Source organism: Dama dama, chromosome 28 (assembly GCF_033118175.1).
Source record: "Dama dama isolate Ldn47 chromosome 28, ASM3311817v1, whole genome shotgun sequence".
In the NCBI taxonomy this organism is placed as follows: Eukaryota; Metazoa; Chordata; class Mammalia; order Artiodactyla; family Cervidae; genus Dama; species Dama dama.
Genome location: NC_083708.1, coordinates 4,715,392 through 4,739,920, shown reverse-complemented (window position 1 = coordinate 4,739,920; position 24,529 = coordinate 4,715,392). Strand labels below are relative to the sequence as shown.

General features: G+C 36.7%; 1 pseudogene; it reads right to left on the bottom strand.

Moving 5' to 3' along the window:
• Positions 1 to 14,115: 14,115 nt before the first annotated feature.
• Positions 14,116 to 24,516, bottom strand: LOC133048054 (serine/arginine-rich splicing factor 3-like; annotated as a pseudogene).
• Between the last annotated feature and the right edge of the window lie 13 nt (positions 24,517 to 24,529).

Here is a 24,529-nt window from a genome sequence, read left to right as displayed (position 1 = left end):
TAAAACCTGCTTGACCATCTGAAAGTTCACGATTCACGTATTGCTGAAGCCTGGCTTGGAGAACTTTGTGAGTTCATCTCACTACCATGTGAGATGAGTGCAGTTGTGCGGTAGTTTGAGCATTCTTTGGGATTGCCTTTCTCAGAGATTGGAATGGAAACTGAACTTTCCAGTCCTGTGGCCACTGATGAGTTTTCCAAATTTGCTAGCATATTGAGTGCAGCACTTTCACAACATCATCTTTCAGGATTTGAAATAGCTCAACTGGAATTCCATCACCTCCACTAGCTTTGTTTGTAGTGATGCTTTCTAAGGCCCACTTGAGTTCACATTCCAGGGTGTCTGACTCTAGGTGAGTGATCACACCATCGTGATTATCTGGGTCGTGAAGATCTTTTTTGTACAGTTCTTCTGTGTATTCTTGCCACCTCTTCTTAATATAATCTGCTTCTGTTAGGTCCATATCATTTCTGTCTTTTATCAAACCCATCTTTGCATGAAATGTTCACTTGGTATCTCTAATTTTCTTGAGAGATCTCTAGTCTTTCCCATTCTATTGTTTTTCTGTATTTCTTTGCATTGATCACTGAGGAAGGCTTTCTTATTTTTCCTTGCTATTCTTTGGAACTCTGCATTCAAATGAGAATATCTTTCCTTTTCTCATTTGCTTTTCACTTCTCTTCTTTTCACAGCTATTTGTAAGGCCTCCTCAGGCAACCGTTTTGCCTTTTTGCCTTTCTTTTCCATGGGGATGGTCTTGATCCCTGTCTCCTGTACAATGTCATGAACCTCTATCCATAGTTCATCAGGTTCTCTGTCTATCAGATCCAGTCCCTTAAATCTATTTCTCACTTCCACTGTATAGTCATAAGGGATTTGATTTAGGTCATACCTAAGTGGTCTAGTGGTTTTCCCTACTTCTTCAGTTTAAGTCTGAATTTGGCAATAAGGAGTTCATGATCTGAGCCACAGTCAGCTCCTGGTCTTATTTTTACTGATGGTATAGAGCTTCTCCATCTTTGGCGGCAAATAATATAATCAATCTGATTTCAGTGTTGACCATCTGGTGATGTCTATGTGTAGAAGTCTTCTCTTGTGTTGTTGGAAGAGGGTGTTTGCTATGACCAGTGTGTTCTCTTGGTAAAACCTATTAGCCTTTGCCCTGCTTCATTCCGTACTTCAAGGCCAAATTTGCCTTTTACTCCAGGTGTTTCTTGACTTCCTACTTTTGCATTCCAGTCCCCTATAATGAAAAGGACATCTTTTGGGGGTGTTAGTTCTAAAAGATCTTGTAGGTCTTCATAGAACCATTCAACTTCAGCTTCTTCAGCGTTACTGTTTGGGGCATAGGATTGGATTACCATGATATTGAATGGTTTGCCTTGGAAATGAACAGAGATCATTCTGTCATTTTTGAGATTGTGTCCAAGTACTCCATTTCAGACTCTTTTGTTGACCATGATGGCTACTCCTTTTCTTCTAAGGGATCCCTGCCCACAGTCATAGATATAATGGTCATCTGAGTTAAAAATCACTGGTCCACTGGAGAAGGGAATGGCAAACCACTACAGTGTTTTTGCCTTGAGAACCCCATGAACAGTATGAAAAGGCAAAATGATAGGATACTGAAAGAGGAACTTCCCAGGTCGGTAGGTGCCCCGTATGCTGCTGGAGATCATGGAGAAATAATTCCAGAAAGAATGAAGCTATGGAGCAAAAGCAAAAACAATACTCAGTTGTGGATGTGACTGGTGATAGAAGCGAGGTCCGATGCTGTAAAGGGCAATATTGCATAGGAACCTGGAATGTTAGGTCCATGAATCAAGGCAAATTGGAAGTGGTCAAACAGGAGATGGCAAGAGTGAATGTTGACATTCTAGGAATCAACGAACTGAAATGGACTGGAATGGGCAGTAAAGACAACCTCCTTCAAAAGAACTTATGTCAGCACTCTGTGGCTTCCAGAGCTGTAATAGTCAGTGCCCATGACCCTGCCGCAGGCCACTGTCAACCTATGGCTCTGTGGGAAACTCGGGGACACTCACCAGCAAGTCTGACTCAATCTGCTGTGAGATCCTTTTTCCTTTCCTGGGTCCTGGTGCACACACGGTTTTGTTGTGCCCTTCAAGAATCTGTTTCCCCAGTCCTGTGAAGTTCTGTAATCAAATCCCACTGGCTTTCAAGTCAAATTCCCCGGGGGGTTCTCAGTCCCTCCACTGGTCCCCACACTGTGGTTTACCAAATTCTTTAATAGAGTTAATAGCACTTATTTTGGGTCTCTGGCTTAATTTCTTTTAAGACCAAAGCCTTAGAGCAAGTCTGTAAGTTAATTGTTTTGGTTTATTTTATAAAAATACCTGTGTATGTATATATTCATATATGCCAATAAGCAAATATATACACACAAAATTCAGAGTGTGGAAGAGATGCAATTTTATAAGCGAAAATTCCAAAGGAACATACCTTAAAGTAGCAACCCAAGACTAGAAAACTTTCAGTTTATAACTGACAAAGGAACATTATAAATTCACTTTGAGAAACTCCTTACTCTTAAGCATTAATTTAATCTTAACTAAAATAGATGACTTGTGGTAAAATGAACAATGCTCAACCTTTCATATCATTATTACCAATTAAACAGCATGAATATTAACATAAACTTCTAAAGTGAACATTTTTGAATTGGATAATCTAATGTTCAATGTGACATATATGATGTACTTTCCTAAAAGTGCAAGGTTATGCCCTAAAATTTATATTTCCCTGGTGGCTCAATGGTAAAGACTCCACCTGTCAAGGAGGAGAGGCAGGTTCAATCCCTGGGTCAGAAAGATCTGCTCGAGAAGGAAATGGCAACCTACTCAATTCTTGCCTGGGAAATACTATGGACAGAGGAGCCTTGGTAGACTACAGTCCATGGGACACCCAAAGAGTCTGACATGACTTAGCAACTAAACAACAGCAGAAACAAGGCACTAAAATTTTAGATTTTGTCCCTCCTTTTTCAGTCAATTGTTTTTTAAAGTTTAGGCAAAATTCATTCAAATTCATATTAAAACAAATTGTTAGCTTATCTTTCTCAGTAATTATACAGAGTCCAACATCTAAAAATGAGTTAGACAAAGAAAGCAATACATAAGCTTCATGCCAAAAACAGTTATCCTAAAACAAGCATTTTAGAAACAAATATTTCATCAGACATTTAATTTGTCTTGGCATCACTTGCTTGGGGACTTTGTAAGGAGCTGGCCATTTTTCACAGGGTCACAGACAGAAATGCAATTTACAAACAGATGATTTGAAAGATTATTTTCACGGGAAGAGTGATGATTTCCAGTCAAGTGCGTCTATTCTCTCAGTAAAAAGATAAAGTCTTCAGTGAGAATAAGGGAAAGTAAGATTTGGAAGATTTGGAGGGAAGATATGCACCATGAAATAAAATAAGAAAGCAACTTACTGGGCCATAGTAGCAGGGTTTCTGGGTAGTTTGTTTGTGCAGCTGACTTTTATGGATTTTAATTCACAAATTGTCAGTTCATTTTTCTTAATTTCTCCAGCAATTTCATAATGTGTAGTTCAGATGGTGCAAAGGTATGTAGTGGACTTCAACTACAAATTGAGTGTTTATTCAGGCTCATATCATGGAGGGAGTAAGAAAACAGATGCTTGAGAGTACTTTGGATTGAAGTTTCTTTAATTCCAGGTTTGGCTAAAGTGTCTGACACACAGTAAGTCAATTACTGCTTTTCTCAAAGATTAAATTCAACAATAAAGCCCTATCCCCACCTCAAGCCATCATACAAAGTCAGTCTGGGAAATTCATTTACCAAACGAAGCTGACTTGATTGAGAAAGAGGAGAATCAACTTGACTGCTTCTTACTCATGTCTCTAATGGGAATCATTAGGGAATACTTAGAGAACTTTGGAGACTGCTTTTAGTCTTAGTTTCACAGAGATGTTCCTAAATTTAATGTGTACAGGGCTTGGTCTGAAATTTCAAATAAGCTAGGTGTTGGAGCAGTTGTTGTTCAGTCACCCAGTTTTGCCTGACTCTTTGCGACCCCATGGGCTGCAGGTCTTCCTGTCCATCACCATGTAGCAAACTTTGCCCAAATTCACATCCTTTGCATTGGTGATGGCATCCAATCATCATTCTCTGTCATCCCCTTCTTCTGCCTTCAATCTTTCCCAGCATCAGGGTCATTTCCAATGAGTAGTCTGTTCACATCAGGTGATCAAAGTATTGGAACTTCAGATTCAACATCAGTTCTTCCAATGAGTATTCAGGGTTGATTTCCTTTAAGATTAACTGGTTTTGACTCCTTGCTGTCCAAGGAAATTTCATGAGACTTCTCCAACACCACAGTTTGAAAGCATCAGTGCTTCAGCACTGTGCCTTCTTTACAGTCCATCTCTCTCAGCCATACATGACTACTGGAAAGACCACAGCCTTTACTATAAGGACCTTTGTCTGAAAAGTGATGTCTGCTGTTTAACACAATGTCTAAGTTCATCACAACTTTCCTGCCAAGAAGCAATCGTCTTCTTATTACGTGGCTGTAGTCACCATCTGCAGTAATTTTAGAGTCCATGAAGAGGAAATCTGTCACTGCTTCCACCTTTTCTCCTTCTGTTTGTCATGAAGTGATGAGGCCAGACACCTTGATTTTTTTTTTTTTAATATATTATTTTTAAACTGACTTTTTCACTCTCCTCCTTTACCCTCATCAAGAGGTTCTTTAGTTCCTCTTCACTTTCTCTCATTAGAGTGGTATCATCCACAGATTTGAGGTTGTTGATATTTCTCCTGCCAATCTTTATTCCAGCTTGTATCAAGCCTGGCATTTCTCATGATGTGCCCAGTGGATAAGTCAAATAAATAAGGTGATGATAAATAGCCTTGTTGTACTCCTTTCTCAATCCTGAACGAGTCAGTTGTTCCATGCAGGGTTCTAACTGTTGCTTCTTGACCTGCATATAGATTTCTCAGGAGACAGGTAAGATAATCTGGTATACCCACTTCTTTAAGAGTTTTCCAACTTCTTTAAGAGTTTTCCACAGTTTGTTATGACCCACACTGTCAAAGGCTTTAGCGTAGTCAGTGAAATAGAGATAAATGTTTTGTTTGTTTTTTTCTGGAATTCCTTTGCTTTCTCTATGGTCCAACGGAAGTTGACAATTTGATCTCTGGTTCCTCAGCCTTTTCTAAACCCAGCTCGGACATTGGGAAATTCTTGGTTCACATAATGCTGAAGCCTAGCATGCAGGATTTTAAGCATAACTTTACTAGCATGGGGGACGAGGGCAATTGTCCAGTGGTTTGAACATTCTTTAGTACATCCCTTCTTGGCAATTCAGTTGAGGTTTGATCTTTTCTAGTCCTGTGGGCACTGCTGTATTTTCCAGATTCGCTGACACAATGAGAGCAGAACTTTGATAGCATCATCTTTTGGAATTTTAAATAGCTCTACTGGAATCCCATCACTTCCACTAGCCTTATTGACAGTGGTGCTTCCTAAGGCCCACTTGACTTCACACTCCAGAGAGTTTTGCTCTGGGTGAGTGACCACATCATCATTGTTATCTGGGTAAATAAGATATTTTTTGAACAGTTCTTCTGTGTATGCTTTTCATATCTTCTTGATCTCTTCTGTTTCTATTAGCTCTTTACTGTTTCTGTCCTTTATTGGAACAGACAATGTTCCTATATATGAAAGACATTAGTCCATATGAAGGTACAGCTAGGGACACATGAATCTGAAGAAATCCATAGTCAGATAATCTAAGTTTAGACAATTTGTGTTATGCGCACATCATTATTTGGCAAAAAAAAAAAAAAAAAAAAAAAAAAAAATCAATTTTTCTCATAAGTAGTCACATAAATTTAAAAATGTGCTTGCCCTTTTCCCATTATGCACAATCATGATGTGCTTTCTCTATTAGTGTCAGAATAGTTACAGAAGATATTGTTTTACTGGGAAGACTGTGTAAGGGTTCAGGATCAGTTTACAGAAATGATGAAATAAATTATGACTAGGAAAAGCTGTTCTCTAGAAGTCATCATGGAGAAGGAAACGGAAGCCCACTTCAATTGCCTGGAGAATTCCATGGACAGGGAAGCCTGGTGGTCTGCAGGCCATGGGATCGCAGAGAGTTGGATATGACTGAAGTGACTGAGCACAGAAGTCATCATAATAGAGTGGTGACCCAGGTAGTTGCCCAAACTTTATCTCAATTAAGACTTAATATTTAAGGTTAGTTATGGCAATTCAGTGAAAATGAAAATAATTACTTTGCCCAGAAATTTCAAGTTTGAAATATTTTATATAAACTTTAAAAAACAGAGTCACACAATTTAATGTGACATCATTTTAGAAAATTTGTGTATAAATGATTCAATGTTTCAATACCATAGCTATGAGAAAGCTTAATGAGACAGAAACAATGTCCCAAATTTAATTATATCACTGAGGTGATTTGACAAGTAAAGTTACAAACCAGTTTCACTAAGGACAAGTCAGAGGGCATAGTCAACCTAGATATTTAGATGTGAAAAATATTCTAATTTAGACAACGCAGCCCATTGGGTCTCAAAGACTCGGACACAACTGAGGGACTGAACTGAACTGAGAACTTAATTCATTGTGTTTTGCCTTTGAACAATTGACCTGGGGTAAAAACTACTAACCATATACTTACGGTAGATGTGCTGCTACTCTGTGATTACTAAAAGTTACCTATGTTGTCTTGATCTTACATGGAGCCATATTTTACAAAAAGTTACATATATATACTTTTTAAGCTTAAAATGTATATATATGCTTTTTTTTTTTTTATGTTTCAGTTGACTTTATTTATTTATTTATTTTTTTGAGTAGCAAAGTTATTAAATGAATTTTATTTTTTTTTAATTTTTTTTTATTATTATTATTATTTTTTTTTCCAGTGGGTTTTGTCATACATTGATATGAGTCAGCCATGGATTTACATGTATTCCCCATCCCGATCCCCCCTCCCACCTCCCTCTCCACCCGATTCCTCTGGGTCTTCCCAGTGCACCAGGCCCGAGCACTTGTCTCGTGCATCCCACCTGGGCTGGTGATCTGTTTCACCATAGATAGTATACATGCTGTTCTTTTGAAATATCCCACCCTCACATTCTCCCACAAAGTTCAAAAGTCTGTTCTGTATTTCTGTGTCTCTTTTTCTGTTTTGCATATAGGGTTATCGTTATCACCTTTCTAAATTCCATATACATGTGTCAGTATGCTGTAATGTTCTTTATCTTTCTGGCTTACTTCACTCTGTATAAGGGGCTCCAGCTTCATCCATCTCATTAGGACTGGTTCAAATGAATTCTTTTTAATGGCTGAGTAATATTCCATGGTGTATATGTACCACAGCTTCCTTATCCATTCATCTGCTGATGGGCATCTAGGTTGCTTCCATGTCCTGGCTATTATAAACAGTGCTGCGATGAACATTGGGGTGCACGTGTCTCTTTCAGATCTGGTTTCCTCGATGTGTATGCCCAGAAGTGGGATTGCTGGGTCATATGGCAGTTCTATTTCCAGTTTTTTAAGAAATCTCCACACTGTTTTCCATAGCGGCTGTACTAGTTTGCATTCCCACCAACAGTGTAAGAGGGTTCCCTTTTCTCCACACCCTCTCCAGCATTTATTGCTTGTAGACTTTTGGATAGCAGCCATCCTGACTGCTGTGTAATGGTACCTCACTGTGGTTTTGATTTGCATTTCTCTAATAATGAGTGATGTTGAGCATCTTTTCATGTGTTTGTTAGCCATTTGTATGTCTTCTTTGGAGAAATGTCTGTTTAGTTCTTTGGCCCATTTTTTGATTGGGTCATTTATTTTTCTGGCATTGAGCTGCAGGAGTTGCTTGTATATTTTTGAGATTAATCCTTTGTCTGTTTCTTCATTTGCTATTATTTTCTCCCAATCTGAGCGCTGTCTTTTCACCTTACTTATAGTTTCCTTTGTAGTGCAAAAGCTTTTAAGTTTCATTAGGTCCCATTTGTTTAGTTTTGCTTTTATTTCCAATATTCTGGGAGGTGGGTCATAGAGGATCTTGCTGTGATTTATGTCTGAGAGTGTTTTGCCTATGTTCTCCTCTAGGAGTTTTATAGTTTCTGGTCTTACATTTAGATCTTTAATCCATTTTGAGTTTATTTTTGTGTATGGTGTTAGAAAGTGTTCTAGTTTCATTCTTTTACAAGTGGTTGACCAGTTTTCCCAGCACCACTTGTTAAAGAGGTTGTCTTTTTTCCATTGTATATCCTTGCCTCCTTTGTCAAAGATAAGGTGTCCATAGGTTCGTGGATTTATCTCTGGGCTTTCTATTCTGTTCCATTGATCTATATGTCTGTCTTTGTGCCAGTACCATACTGTCTTGATGACTGTGGCTTTGTAGTAGAGTCTGAAGTCAGGCAGGTTGATTCCTCCAGCTCCATTCTTCTTTCTCAAGATTACTTTGGCTATTCGAGGTTTTTTGTATTTCCATACAAATTGTGAAATTCTTTGGTCTAGTTCTGTGAAAAATACCGTTGGTAGCTTGGTAACAAGACAAGGGTGCCCACTCTCACCACTACTATTCAACATAGTGTTGGAAGTTCTGGCCACAGCAATCAGAGCAGAAAAAGAAGTAAAAGGAATCCAGATAGGAAAAGAAGAAGTAAAACTCTCACTGTTTGCAGATGACATGATCCTCTACATAGAAAACCCTAAAGACTCTACCAGAAAATTACTAGAGCTAATCAATGAATATAGTAAAGTTGCAGGATATAAAATTAACACACAGAAATCCCTTGCATTCCTATATACTAACAATGAAAAAACAGACAGAGAAATTAAGGAAACAATACCATTCACCATTGCAACAAAAAGAATAAAATACTTAGGAGTATATCTACCTAAAGAAACAAAGGACCTATACATAGAAAACTATAAAACACTGATGAAAGAAATCAAAGAGGACACAAACAGATGGAGAAACATACCGTGTTCATGGATTGGAAGAATTAATATTGTCAAAATGGCTATTCTACCCAAAGCAGTCTATAGATTCAATGCAATCTCTATATATATGCTTTAAGCTTACTTGTGGATCAATAGTGGTGCTTTTATCAGTTGCACTGGATATCTATGTAGTTAGTAGTTTCAACTATGTGGTTTATCAAATTCTCTTATGTATAATTTTGAAAATTAAGCTTCATGAATTGTGCACCTAGGCCCTGCCTATTTTTTGCTCATATCTATATTCTCAGTTCTGAGGCAAAAGCCTAGAACTATAATACAGACTCAGTAAATAACCACTGAAGGAATGAATAAGTAAATGAAACAGCCAATCAGTCAATGAAAAGACTTGCTAAGTTATGGGCTGGATGCAATATCAATTTATACCCTCTGTCTACTTTAACAATCTCATTTCCTACTAAACTGGGATATTCATCCCACATTTCAGCCACACCATTTTACTTACATTACTTACATCAAACTTCTGAATGAGCTATGCCTTAGTGCCTCCCTAGTAAACATGACAGCTTGAGCAAATCATTTTTAATACCTGTCTCTTTTATATGATAATTTAAAATACATAATAACTATGGATAATCATTATTCTATTGCAATATTCCTTTATTTTAAGCAATTAGAATTTAAAATAAAATGTATTTCAATGATAGATTTTGCTCAAATAGAACTAGATACTTATTGTATTAGCATAATTTGCATTTATTTTAAAAATTACAAATCACATTTTGTGTTCTTTTTCAATAATCTAGTTTGCAAACATATTTAAAAATTTTAAATGCTCATGTATAATGAAAGTAACTTGAGTTCCGTATTTTTATTTTTTATTTTCACATGATGAGCTATCATTATTTATTTTGAATCAACTGCTCAAACTAGGATATATGTGGCAGACAGAGGTTGAAAGCAGTAGCTGCACCAAAAACTGCCTTAAACAAACCTAATGCTTAATGACCCAATACCTGAAATCTACATGTTGAAAGCCAACTATTTACTGAGAATTATTCAAATTAGCATTTATATTCAGGCAGATCTTGTTGTGTGTGTGTGTGTGTGTGTGTGTGTGTGTGTGCTGCTCTTTATTACACTTTGAATGAACTACATATTTTACACATTGAAGGTATATGGCAATCCTGCCTTGATAAAGTCTATTGGCAACCTTTTACCACCACCAATTGTTCACTTCCAGTGTCTGTGTCACATTTTGATAATTCTTAGCATATTTCAAAGTTTTATCACTATTATACTTGTTATGTGGTCTGCAATCAGTGATCTTTAATGTTATTATTGTCAATATTTTGGGACACTACAAAACATATCCCTGTAAGATGGCAAAGAATAAATTAAGCATGCATTCTGATTGTTCCATCTCCTGGCTGTTCCCCGGTCTGTCTCCTTCTCCTTGGACCTCCCTACCCACTGAGACACAACACTGAAATTAAGCTAGTTAATGACCCTACAAAGACCTCTAAGTGTCCAAGAGAAAGAAAGAGTTACACATCTCTTCATTTAAATCAAATGTTAGAAATGATTAAGCTTTGTGAGGATGACATGTCAAAAGCTGAGTTGGCTGAAAGATTAGGACACTTGTACCAAACAGACACATTATAAATGCAAATGAAAAGTTCTTGAAGGAAGTTAAAAGTGTAACTTCAGCGAACATACAAATGGTAAGAAAGTGAAATAGGCTTATTGTTGATATGGAGAAAGATTCATGTGTCTTGAGCGATCAGACCAATCACAACATTCCCTTAGACCAAAGACCAATTCAGAGCAAGACCTTAATTTTCTTCCATTCTATGAAGGCTGAGAAAAGTGAGGAAGTTGCAGAAGAAAAGTTTGAAGCCAGCAGATTTTGGTTCATGAGATTTAAGAAAAATCATCATCTCCATAACATAGGAGTGCAAGGTGAAGCAGAAGTGCTGATGTAAAAGAGACAGCATACTGTAAAGATCCAGATAAAATAAATCTCGAAGGTGGCTACACTAAACAACAGATTTTCAATGTAGATAAAGCAACCTTAAATTAGAAGATATCATCTAGGATATTCAGAGCTAAAGAAGAGGTCAGTGCCTGGTTTCAAAGCTTCAAGGGACAAGTTGAGTCTCTTGTTAGGAGTTAATGCAGCTAGTAATAATAAGTTGAAGCCAGTGCTCATTTACCATCTGAAAATCCCAGGACTCATAAGAATTATGATAATCTACTCTGCCTATGCTCTATAAATGTAACAGGAAAGCTTGGATGACAGTTTATCTATTTGCAACTTATTTTACTGAATAGTTTAAATATACTGTTAATAGAAAAAAATGATTTATTTTTAAATAATACTGCTCATTTGTCAATGTGCCTGGTCACCATAGAGCTCTGATGGAGATGCATAACAAAATTTTGATTGTTTTCATGCCTGTTTGCATAAATCCATACTGCAGGCCATAGGACACAAAGTAATTTCAAGTCATTATTTGAAGGATATATTTTATAAGGTTATAGCTGCCATAGATAGTGACCCCTATGATAGATCTAGGCAAAGTCTATTGAAATTTTTCCAAAAAGGATTCATTATTCTAGACACCATTAAAAACATTCTTGATTCTTGAGAAGAAGTCAAAATATCAACATTAAAAGGAATTTGGACAAAGTTGACTACAACTCTCCTGGAAGACTTTGAAGAGTTCAATACTTCAGTGGAAGAAATAATTATAAGTGAGGTGGAAATAGCAAAAGAACTAGAATTAAAAGTGGAGCCTGAAAACGTGACTGAATTAGTATACATCATGACAAAATTTGAATGGATCAAGAATTGCTTTATTCAGATGAACTAAAAAAAAAAAAAAAGTGGTTCTTGAGTTGGAATCTAATTCTAGTGAAGATGCTGTGAAGATTGTTGAAATGACAACAAAAGATTGACAATATTACATATGTATGCTAAGTCACTTCAGTTGTGTCCGACTGTTTGCAACCCAATGGACCATAGCAGGCCAGGCTCCTTTGTCCATGGAATTCTCCAGGCAAGAATGCTGGAGTGGGTTGCCATGCCCTTCTCCATTTAACTTGCACCCCTTAATCTTCTTCATTGGTGGGTGAGTTCTCTATCACTAGTGTCATCTGGGAAGCCCATATTACATATACTTAGTTGATAAAACAGGGTTTAAGGGGATTGACTTCAATTACAAAAGAAGTTGTACTGTGGGTAAAGTGCTAGCAAGCAGCAATATAGAGAAATTGTTCACAGTAGAAATAGTCAATGCATGCAAAAAACTTCATTGTTGCTTATTATAAGAAATACCAAAGCCACCTCAACCTTCAGAAATCACCATCCTGATCAGTCAAAAGCCAACATATTGAGGCAAAACCATTTATCAGCAAAAAGATTACAGCTTGCTGAAGTTGCAGGTGATGGTTAGAAAGTTTTAGCAATAAAACATTATTTCATTAAGGTAAGTGAATTGCTTTCAGCACTCCCCCCCCTCCCCCGCCTCCTTTTTGGGCATGATGTTAGTGCACACTCCGTTGACTACAGTTTAGTACGAAGAAAACTTTTTATGTTGCTGTTTTTCAGTTGTGTCCAACTCTTTGTGACTCCATGGGCTACTGCATGCTAGGCTCCCCTGTCCTTCACTGTCTCCTGGAGTTTGCTTAGATTCATGATCATTGAGTCAGTAATGCTATCTAACTATCCTGTGCAATATTGCTCTTTACAGCATCAGACTTTGCTTTCACCACAAGACATACACAATCTAGCATCATTTCTTCTTTGGCCCAGCGACTTTATTCTTTCTGGAGCTACTAGTCATTGCCCTCTACTCTTCCCCAGTAGTATATTGGACATATTCTAACTTGGGGGTGGGGGGGAGGTTATCTTCCGATGTCATGTATTTTTGACTTTTCATACTGTTCATGGTGTTTTCCTGGAAAGAATGTTGGAGTGGGTTCCCATTTCCTCCTCCAGCGACCATGATTTTTCAGAACTCTTCACTATGACCTGTCCATCTTGGGTTGCTCTGCACGGCATGGCTCATAGCTTCATTGAGTTGCACAAGTCCCTTCAATACGACAAGGCTGTGATTTATGAAGAGGAAATATTATATGCACTGGGAAATAATAATAATAATAATTGTGATATTTGCTTTCATGCAGTGGTCTTAACAGAAACAGAAATATATCAGAGGCATGCATGTAAAATGAAAATATTGATGAATGTGTAGGGAATAAAATACAATAATTTGAAGTTAATATATTTGCATATTAAGAAAATTCAAAAATACCTACAGCAACTTAATCATTTTAAAACTCTTATAAAATGTACAATTTTCTGAATCACATAGTCTCATTTATTTATTTTTTTTTCAGTTATATGTTAATTTACCACAGATTGCTGCAGGATGACATAAGTGTGCAAAGAAAGAGCTGAAAAAAATATCTTTTTATTTGTTAATTTCAGGCTCTTAAGAAAGTATAAAACAATTAGAAATTTACTAGCAAAAATAAAGTGCACTAAGCTTCACTGACCTCGTGGGAGGCAATGGTACTTTTCCAAACCTCCACTCTCAAGATTCTAAGAAATCATGTCCACTTTAATTGTGGAAAGAGATAAAAGGCATTGAGGTTGAAAGCTGCATTAAAGGGAAGGGTCATTAAAAGAATTGAGATTAATGTGAAAATAATTCACCAATTCAATTATCTGAGAAAATGAAAATGGGAGTTTCCAGTGTTATTAATGACAATAATGGAAAGGATAAAAGGAACAAAGAGTTTAATTGTGTGGATATAAGAAGACAAGGCAGCTTAAATGAAAGAAGTGGTCAGACTGGTCTAGAGAGTTTTCAAAGGATGTATTGCAAGAGAAATTCAACCCAGAAGGGTAAACTCACATCTCTTAAGAAAAAGGAACAGCTATTAATCCAAGGTTATGCCTAAAATATCATAAAATACATTACAATAGTCCATAAAGCACTATGTTTTGTTTGTGATTTGTGAGTTAATAAACTGTAATAAGTTTCTCTTCACTAAATTTTATTGTAATTTACAAGTTACTATTTTACCCAGGGGACTCTCTGTAGGTGACACCTACCTTTGTGAGGAGGATTTACTTCTGAAGCTAAAATTAACTGGAATAAGTGCAAACAAATAAAATAGTTCATGAGCATTTCTCCTCAGTGGGAAAACAAGCATTTAGAGTTTATAATTTAAAAGTCAATTCCATTAGAATAACTGTATTTTAGAAAAATATATAATTATTTCAGAAGTAGTGCATGTTTAATGGGAAAACACTTTAAATGTGCAATTAAAAAACCTTTAAAAATTATACTTAATTCAACCATAGAGGCATTCTAAATATTGTAATGCTTATCCTTCTGGCCTCTCATCTAAGGAGATAGATAGATACTTAGTTAAAATTATTATTATGTTCAGCACAATATTTTGTAACATATACTCTAGTGTGTACATATGGGTTTCCCCCATGGCTCAGCAGTAAAGAATCTGCCTGTGATGCAGGAGATATAGCAGACAAGGGTTCAAGTCCTGGATCAAGAAGATCCCCTGAATGCAGACATGGCAACCCACTCCAGGATTCTTGCCTGGAAAATCCCATGGACAGGGGAGACTGGTTGGCTACAGTCAATGGGGTCGTAAAGAGCTGGATAAGACTACAGCGACTGAGCCCCAGCACTAGTACATACATATAGTGTCATGTCCGTACTGCTGATGTAAGACAAAGAGACAGCCAGATAGTTATCCTGGAAAGATGGCTTTATCTGGTGTCACCAGAGCATCATCATTCAGGATCTTCAACCATACTAAGCCACCTACAAGTTCCTATGTGGTGGGTTCAGAACACTTTTAGAGGAGGGCTTCAGTAAACAGCACTGAATACTTTTCTTTGACCGAATCTTTGCAAAGAGGAGAGTTCTTTCGATGCTGTTCTCTCTAAACATCCCACCCTCGCCAGAACAGCATCGAAACATGTATATTATCAAGGGTGAAACAGATCACCAGCCCAGGTTGGATGCATCAGACAAGTGCTTGGGACTGGTGCACTGGGAAGACCCAGAGGGATCAGGTGGAGAGGGAGGTGGAGGGGGGATCGGGATGGGGAATATATGTAACTCCATAGCTGATTCATGTCAATGTATGGCAAAAAACCACTACAATATTGTAAAGTAATTAACCTCCAACTAATAAAAATAAATGAAAAAAAAAAAAAAAAAAGAGGAGAGTTCTTACAGTTGAAAGAACATGAGGGCATGAAAGCTACCCCTGCTAGTCTTCTGGTTGTATTTGAGATTTTTATTAAATATTTTACATTTTCCCCTTTTGATTGAGATGTTTCTCTGAAAACATCACTGATCAAGAGCCATCTTTTTTGATTTCAGACACTTTTTATCCTTCATGTAGTGTTTCATGTAGGAAGCGCAAATATTGGAAACCTATTGAAGTCACATGGGAGTAGCAAGTATAGAGGGAGAGCTCTCAGCACTTTTCATCTTAAATTGATATGTTATCCAGTGCATAGACCCTGGAGATCACTGAAGCATTACAGCACCATGAAAATTTGGTGACAAACTTTGAACGGCCCTGGGGAAACTATAATCAGATGCATCTGATTCAGTTCCAGGAAACCTTTACTTTCAGATCAACAGATGATGTGCAGGTTCAGATGGGGTTTTGCACTTTCTTTAGGTGAGTCTTGAGAATCCAAAAGTCTATTCCCTGGATCTCATGTCACAGGGATTAGCTAGCAGTACCTAATCAGAGCCTTTCCAGCAATACTGAAGAAACTTTTTCTGGGAGTGTCTTTTCTAATAGGAGAAATCTCCAGGTTGCCAAGTGTGATGGTTAAGATCTTCCTTTCCTGAGGGTGTACCCTGAAAAGATAGCTCTACTAAAGCATGGTTATTTATAATAGAACCATTTAGCCCTTTGCAGTAATGAAGTAGGTTTCCTTTTATCAGTTGTGGATCAACAGAAGCAGAAGCCAAGGTCATTTTGTGTTCTGTGACTAGCTCAAAGAGTGAGAGATTACAAATTCTCTTATAAGATTATAAGAGAGATTATATGGCCATGCTTTTGGCCAAAGTATTAGGAAGATCTCTACACTTTTTGTCAATTGAGTCTTTAATAATGCTGTTAATGTGTTCAAAAAAGCCAGAGGTTTGAGGATGGGAAGATCAGCAAAATTGTGTAAAACTAGCTAAACAGCACAGATTTGTTAAAGCATCTGGCCAAAAAAATGACTTCCTTCATCACTATGAAGTTCAAGAGGAGTTCCCCAAGGATGGATAATATTTGGTAAAAGGGCTTTATCTACAGAAGAGGAAGGAGTTTGTCTGCAAGCAGAAGCTTCAGTCCAATGTGAAAACGTACAGATGATGACTAAACATATTTATATCCACATGAAAAGGAAATTGTATGAAATCCACTTGGCAGACCTCAAATTGCCCATTAGACTGTTTAAACTTTCCAGAAGCAGTGTGAACAAGCTTCCCTGGGCTGTAATTTAGACAAACAGAACAAAGAGGTAGGCACTTTGTTAATGTTTCCCTACCAACATTGATCTATGAAAGCTATTGTTTGTCAGTAGAACAGCAGTTTAATGCATGTACAATTGTGAAGAGTGGTAATTTTGGAGTTTCTGGTATAAATGGGTTGTTATTTGATTCAAGCTACAGCTTTCACTTTTTATCAAATCAACAATTTTTGAATTTTCAATCTTGTTTTCTCTTTCCTGAGGCCAATTATTGGGTTTCTCTAGAGAGTTTTTCTTAATTACAGTTTGGGGAATCAGCCCTTTGGACTATGATAGAAGTTGATCTACTGTTTGTCTCTTTAAGGCCTCTATCTGTGGAAGTGTCAGCAAGCTCAGTAGTCTTAGCTTCCAGGGTCAAGAGTCTAAAATGTATCAGAATGTTATTAACAGTGAAAGTGGCAAATAAAAGTACTGTATTCAATAATTCCTGAACATAGCAGACATTTTAAATATTATTTCCTCTGGAAGGAAAAACAGCTATGTTGCTTTAATTAATACAACATTACATGAACTACTCCAAAAGCATATCTACTATCAGCATAAATACTGGTAGTTTTGTCCTTGGCTAAAGTACAAGTCCCAAGTAAGAATATAAAATTCAGTCTATTGGGATGAAATAGCCATAGGTAAAGGTGCTTTCTCAACAACACCAAAAGGAGCTGCAATGACATACCTAGCACAATATTTACCATTAGCAGCTTTTAAATAAGAGACATCAGTGATCCACAAGAAGTCACTGCTAACAAGAGGAATTTCCTGTATATCATCATCAGAAGTCAGGAGGTGATCCATCTGCATTCAGCAGTTATGGCAAACTTTGTTGGTGGCTGAATAGAGACAAGTAGTAAGGTTAAGGTTTTTATAATATAAAAGGGTTATTCAAGGAGCAGTTAGCAAAATGGCATCATAGGAGGAAAGGCAGGTGGATGAGAAATGTTCAGTGCAATGAGAATTCAGGAACTTCTGCTACATAAGGTACAAAGATATTTAAAGAGGTTCCCACAATGATTTTCTTTTTCTTTCTTTTTTTTTTTTTTTTTTTTTGATAGCCTAACAGTAAGGTCAGTGGTCATAATGGTTCTAAGGTAAAGGAGAATCCCCATGCCACAGGGTTCAGCTGCTGGCTATAGTATCCTATGGGTTGATGGTAGTCCATGTGTATTTTTGGGTGACTACCCCCAAGGACATTCTCTCCTTTGGTATAACTAAGCCGAAAAGCGAACCTGACCATGGGATGTCTGAGGGCAGATGGTTTCATCAAAGTTTCCCCTAAGATTTTGTCGTTCAATTAGTCCCTTAAAATTGGGTTGGAGTTGTTGGGCATTTTTTAGTAAAACATACAAAGATTTGGCCATAAAAGAAAAATCTGGAATCCAATTTTGGCAGGGGCCAATTAGCCCAAGAAAACTTTGTGGTTGACACTTAGTTTTGGGTTTTGGGAAACCTAGGGACTATGCTATCTATCCAGATCTAGGAGTAGTCCTTGTTCTAATATCAGATGCCCTAGATATCAAATCTGTTTTTGGCCAAAGTGCAATCTTCTTTTCTCAACCTCTGTCCCTTTAAGACTAAAAACTTTGTCAAGTGTATACTATCTTCCTGTGAGGAGGATTTTTCTTGTGAGAATGAAAGCAAAGAACCAAATTCTCTACATATCACAACAAATTATAAAAATGAGGGAACTTTATAACTTAGAGATCAGCCTTCAGTATTTGGGAGGTCCAGATGAATTGTTTTTCTTTCCAAGAGAAAGTCAGGTTTATCAACTGAAATAATAGTAATAATAAATGCATAAATTAATTACAGTAAGGAATTTGCTTCAGACAGTAATGGATGTTAGGAATGCATTATGCTTAGGAACAATAGGGCTTTGAGGATTATCAATGTTAATTTCTCAGAGATTCTGGACAAACCTCCACCTTTGGCCCTTATTTTTTTATTATTTTTTTTTCTCACTGGTAAAATAGAAGTATTTCAAGGAAGTGTATGGGATATAATGAGGCTTTGAGCCTTGTGATCTTCTATTGTGGGCTTTATGACTTGAAGGGCTTCTTTAGTTCTAAAATATTGATTAATTCTGGCAAGAGATTTTGACAGATCTAGTTGAATCTTGATGGGAGGTATATTGTGAATTTTGCCAATATCAGCTGGAGATTTTTCCTGTAAGGAGGGCAGTAGCTGATTCAGTAGGAACAAAAGATCAATGTTTCCAGAATTTGTTCTAATATAGTCAGAGATGGAACAAATGAAAGTTGTCAAAAGATCATTTAATCCACCTGGTTGCTTATTCTGATGATTACTTTCAAATTCTAGAATCATTTCCATTTTTGGTAGAAAGAAATTCAAACATGATATTTCTCTAAGAAATCTCAGTCTAGTAAGAGGGTAGGAATGGAAGAACTAAGAAGAAAAGTATGTATAGTTCTAAAGGGTCTAATCAAAATGGGATAGTTTCAGAGACAGAATCCTCTTGGGTTAATTAGAGATCCATACTATTTGAACTTTGAGGCGGGGGCTGTTTTATAGCAGTAGGGTTGAACACCAAGACTGTAGCTTTACTGTCAATTAGACATTCATCCCCAGTCTGGAGAAATGTTTCTCCAAGCTGATTAAGAGGGAAGGTTGGGAAGACCCCCTGTATCTCTTTGAAGCTCATAACTGAGAATTGGAAGAACACTAGAAAGGCTTGTTAAAGGGCTGAAGGTGCCTATAATGCTTGAATTTGTAACAATCTCTTTTCAATGTCCTGACTCCTTACAATCATAGCAGAGACTAGGACAGTTTAGATTTTGTTTAAGAACTTTGATTTGCTGGAGTTGAAGATCAGGATTTTGGAAGTTTTCCTTGGAGGTGGAGAAATACGATTTGCCAAACTAAATCTGAAGTAAAAGTAGTTTCTCACTTTATCCAAATCCTTTTTGCTAGAAGGGAAATGTCCTGATTCAACCATTACTAAACATAAGAGTTCAAAGCCACTTGAGTGAAAGGAATTTCTGAAGAAAAATGGGAATTTTTCTTAAAAACAATCTGAAGCTGATTGTAATATTTATGAACAAGTTCATCAGATCTTCATTGGCAAGCCTGAATTTTGTTAAAATAGACAGGCTTTGGAAAAAGCCTAAGAATTGCCCTATGAAATCACCTACCAGTTGTTTGAGTCTGATCATGTGGTAAGTAGTTAACAGGCTTATTTCCAAGTTATAGTTCCACAGATCTTTCAGGATTTTCCCAATTAATGTCTCTTTTCCACTGTTGAGCCTGGTTTTCACTGACAAGCATGTGAATTTTCTGATATATGCCAGAGAATTATGATTGATATATTTGAATGGCTATGTTTCATTTCCCAGCAAATCTATGGCTATTGTCGGTTACTTGCAGAAAATCATTGACTATGGTTCCCAGTTCAGCTTTAGTCCAGGGAAGATAAGAAATTAAGTGTTTATCTCTAGTTCCTCAGAAGGCTTAATTTTTAAATGGACAGATTGTGATAAACTCAGAGGAAAAGGGAATGGAGAGAGTTTCAGAGGAAAAAGATCCAGCAAGGACAACGGGTGCTAAGGGTGTAGAGGACGTGCAGGCAGAACAGAAGGGAAGGAGGAAATGGTGTGAGAGCCAGGAAATGACACGTAGAAGCCAAGGAAGGGTAGCTGGGGCCTTTAGACTCATTTTATCTTTCTCAATTGCTCATTTGGCTCAGTTAATCTTAAAATTGCATTTCATAGATAAATGATTTTAAACGCCTGACTGCATTCGAAAGTTTCAAAAATGCCAATGTAAGTAAGCATTCCACTCAGTTCTTGAAATTTTTGAGCTGTTGTAGTTGAATTTGGTTTTAAGAAAATTAAGTTTGGGAATTTTAAAAGTTCCTCATAATGGTCATTTACATTATAAATTACTTTTGGTCAGATGGCTCCATTTAGTTAGAAGGGCACATGAGGAAGAACCATGGTTTTTAAATGCAAAAGATGTTGGAGTATCTGTATATGTATGTGCACCACCTTCAAAATATTTAGATGACTGGAACTCCATTTCTAAGAGATTTTTTTTTTTTAAGTAGAGTAAAACATTATTTTTTCAGCTCAAATAGCTTACAATGCAAAGTGCTCAATTCAAACAGCTTGCAACTCAGCCTGCACACCTCATGCCGATCAGTTCTAAGGAAATAGTTTGGTCATGAAGGAGCCTGTCCAAAGGCTTCCCAGCCATTTTCCTCAGGACTCCTAGGGAATAAATAGTCTGCAAAAGCAGCACAGTTTTACTGAAGCAACTCCTGTCCCCATAGGAACAGGGCACCTCAGTCAGTTTCGAGTAAAATAATCTAGTTTCAAAATCAGACCAGTGTGCCAAATGAGTAGCACATACAGAGAAGATTTTAACCTGAAAGACAAAACCTTAAGAAAAATCTTGAATAAAGACTGGAGAATTTCAAATGCAGAAGTTGTGAGCTTGGATCCTAGAGAAAGATGCAATTCCAAACTCCAGGATCTGTGAGAAAAGCAATAAGCTTAATAGACTCAGTTGTGGGTACTACATCTGTTTACACACCAGCCTTGGATCCTTTGAAAGTCCTTTCTGGTCCCTGTACAGACCACTAAAATGTTGACTAAAAACAAAGAGGCTCTCAGATATTTCTCCAGCAAAGGTAGGTTTATTTGGGATGAGCAGAGACTTTCATTTTGGGGTCTGCAACCATGGTAAGCCACATACAAGTTCCTGCATGGCAAGAGAAAGAAAATTATTTTATCAGGGAAAAGTGAGATGGGAAGTCATAGTAACAAAGAGTCCATGGTTTTCATTGGCTGAAAGTTTGCCAGGAAAGGAGAGGCATCTTTCTTCTTCCTACTGGGTCTCTGTTATCATCACAGTGTGAGAACTCCCCATGCTGGTCTCCAGATTCCATTAAGTTGAGGTTTCTGTATATTAATTTTTATAATACTATTTAACCACATGTACTTTTCATATTTATATGCCATAAGTATAATCCATATTATAATCAAATATGTAATTAAACTGATTAATAACTTCATAACTTAACCAACTCTATTTGACCATAATTTTTTAAAGCAGTCTTCCATTCAGATTCATTTAGATTTTTACATTATGTTTGTATATATTATAAAATAATATATATTTGAAAACATATTTCCATGCACAATTCAAAAATGTTCTCTTTTTCATGGTAGTGGAAAAATTGAATTAAAATATATGAATATTTTTAAAGTAGAATTTTAAAATAAAATGTCCTCTAGGGTTTCCCTGGTGGCTCAGTGGTTAAGAACCCGCTGGCCACTGTAGGAGACACAGGTTCGATTACTGAGTCCAGAAGATGCCCTGGAGAAGAAAATGACAAACTAACCTAGGATTCTTGCTTGGGAAAACCCATGGAGAGAGGAGCCTGGTGGGCTACAGACAATGGGATCACAAAAGAGTTGGATGTAACATAGCAACTAAAGAACAACAGCCTTAATCTAACAGTGGAAATAATACTTAAAAAATAAATAAATAACTGCCATGCTTGTGATTGGTCTGTTCATATTTTCTGTTTCTTCCTGGTTCAGTTTTGGAAGGTTATATTTTTCTAAAAATTTATCCATTTCTTCCATGTTGCTCAATGTATTGGCATATAGTTGCTCATAGGCTTTTATAATCCTTTGTATTTCTGTGTTGTCTGTTTCAACTTCTCTTTTCTCCCTTGTTTCTTGATGAGTCTGGCTAACAGTTTGTCAATTTTGTTTATCTTCTCAAAGAACCAGCTTTTAGTTTTATTTATCTTTGCTAGTTTCTCCTTCATTTCTTTTTCATTTATTTCTTCTCTGATCTTCATGCTTACTTTCCTTCTACAAACTTTGGCTATTTTTTGTTCTTTTTTTCTAGTTGCTTTAAGTGTAAGGTTAGGTGGTTTATTTGACGTCTGTCTTGTTTCTTGAGGTAGGCTTGTATTGCTATAAACTTCCTTCTTAGCACTGCTTTTATGGTATTCCATTGTTTGTTGTTTTGCTTTCTTTTTTTTTTTTTTTGATGTAGCCTTGTGATTTAATCCAATTGCACAGAAATTTGAAATTGCAGCTCCTCTAAATATCTAAGAGGAAGATTATGCATGCCTCCATATTTCAATTCTGCACTGTTACATTTGAACTGATATAGTGAATTTCACATAATGATGGATCAATTTAGAATCTCCATGCAACACCTCAAATTATATAAAATAGAACCAAGTTTTAAAATTCTGTGAAATATTTTCATGCTAATGATAAAACTTTTCTTTTTCTTCTTTCTTTTTCTTTTCTTTTTTTTTTTTTTTTTTTACTGGCAACTTTGGATTATAATATATCAGGTGGCTATACTATAAAATGTTGGTCACTGAATATCATGGACTTTAAACTGGCTTTGGATTCTAAAAGCATATCATCACTTAGATGGACAGCAGAGAGTTCCTTCACTTTAAAAGTCTCAAATATGTTTCTTAAAAAAATAAGATTTGTGTAACCAGCTGCCTTCTATGGGACAAGAACTATGATAATAGTGGGTTCAGTTATTCAAATTATGCTTATATTTTACTTTCAAAAGCACTTTAAATGAAAATATAAGTGTGACTTCCAATAGGAAAGTTACACCTGGACTTGGTATCAAGCTCAGATTTTAGTTTTGCAAGGAAAAACAGGCTTTCAGGTTAAACAACAATTTGTAACCAAAACTTTAATACCAAGGATTCTCACAAAATATATTACAAATGACAGCATGAAAAAATAATCTTGCACAGTAACTCAGTCCAGCTCTACAATGCACCCTTAAAATGGAAGGACATTTGGTATCTTAAGTAGTTTCAAATTTCCAAATAAAGAATGTTACAAAGAGCTATGCATTCATATACAGCAATCACAAAAGGAGCTTAAAATCTAAAGCAAAGGTAAACTAACTTCCTTTAAACTTCTTACATTCTACACAAACTATACAATCTTTTGTCTTGTGTGAAGACTAGTGGAACTTTAAAACCTCTAATCTAGCTTAAGTGTGCAGCTTTAATTTTTCTGGCTGGCTTTGTGTTCACGGCAGCCTTTAAAAATTGCTTAACTACAGCTACATACCATATCCCAGCTATGTTGAAAAAATCTTCCAATTTTTGCCAGTTTTTGTTTCCATAATGTTAAACATCAATTGTAACTGGTCAGGAGTTAGAGGTTTATTATTAGTCTATGCAAGACTAAAAGTCAAAACAAATTCAGTTTTACTTGAGGGAACATTGTAAAGTAACAATTTTTGATATTACATGCTTCATATGATCCATTTCAAGCCATAGAGAATTATACCTTTATGTGTCACTGTTCCAACAAACAAATGTGAACAGCTAAAACATTTTGAAAATGTATCAAGCTTATGAAGTCTCAAGAAAAAAAAGAAAAATTGAATTTTCAGTACATACTTCTGTCAAATGAATTTATTCCCTATACACCACTCCTCTTGCATACTGGTCTTCTATTACCTTTCCTTTGACCTACCGAGACCTAGAGAAAGATCAGGAGGGCTTGTGATTTCTCTCCTGAGACAGTGATCTCTCTCTTCTCCTATCTCTAGAAAGAGACCTACTCCTGCTCTCTAACTCAGAGATCTGCATGGAGGTTGGGGACTCCTCCTCCAATGGAGGGCGATGGCCCCAAGAAGGAGGTAGGCCACAACTTTGACTTCTCTTTTCACCATTCGACAGTTCCACTCTTACTTGGCAGCCACCTAGGATTCTGCCATTTAGCTCTCGGACAGTATCAGCTACATCTCAGGGATCTTCAAATTCAACAAAAGCAAACCTGGGAGGGTGTCTAGCAATGCACACACTTCAGAGTGGTCCAGAATAGCCAAAATCTCATTCTAATTTGGCCTTTGTTACCATTGTTTCCAAGATTACCTACATAAACTTTACAGTCCGAAGGACAGGAATCAAGATGCATTTTGAAATCTTGG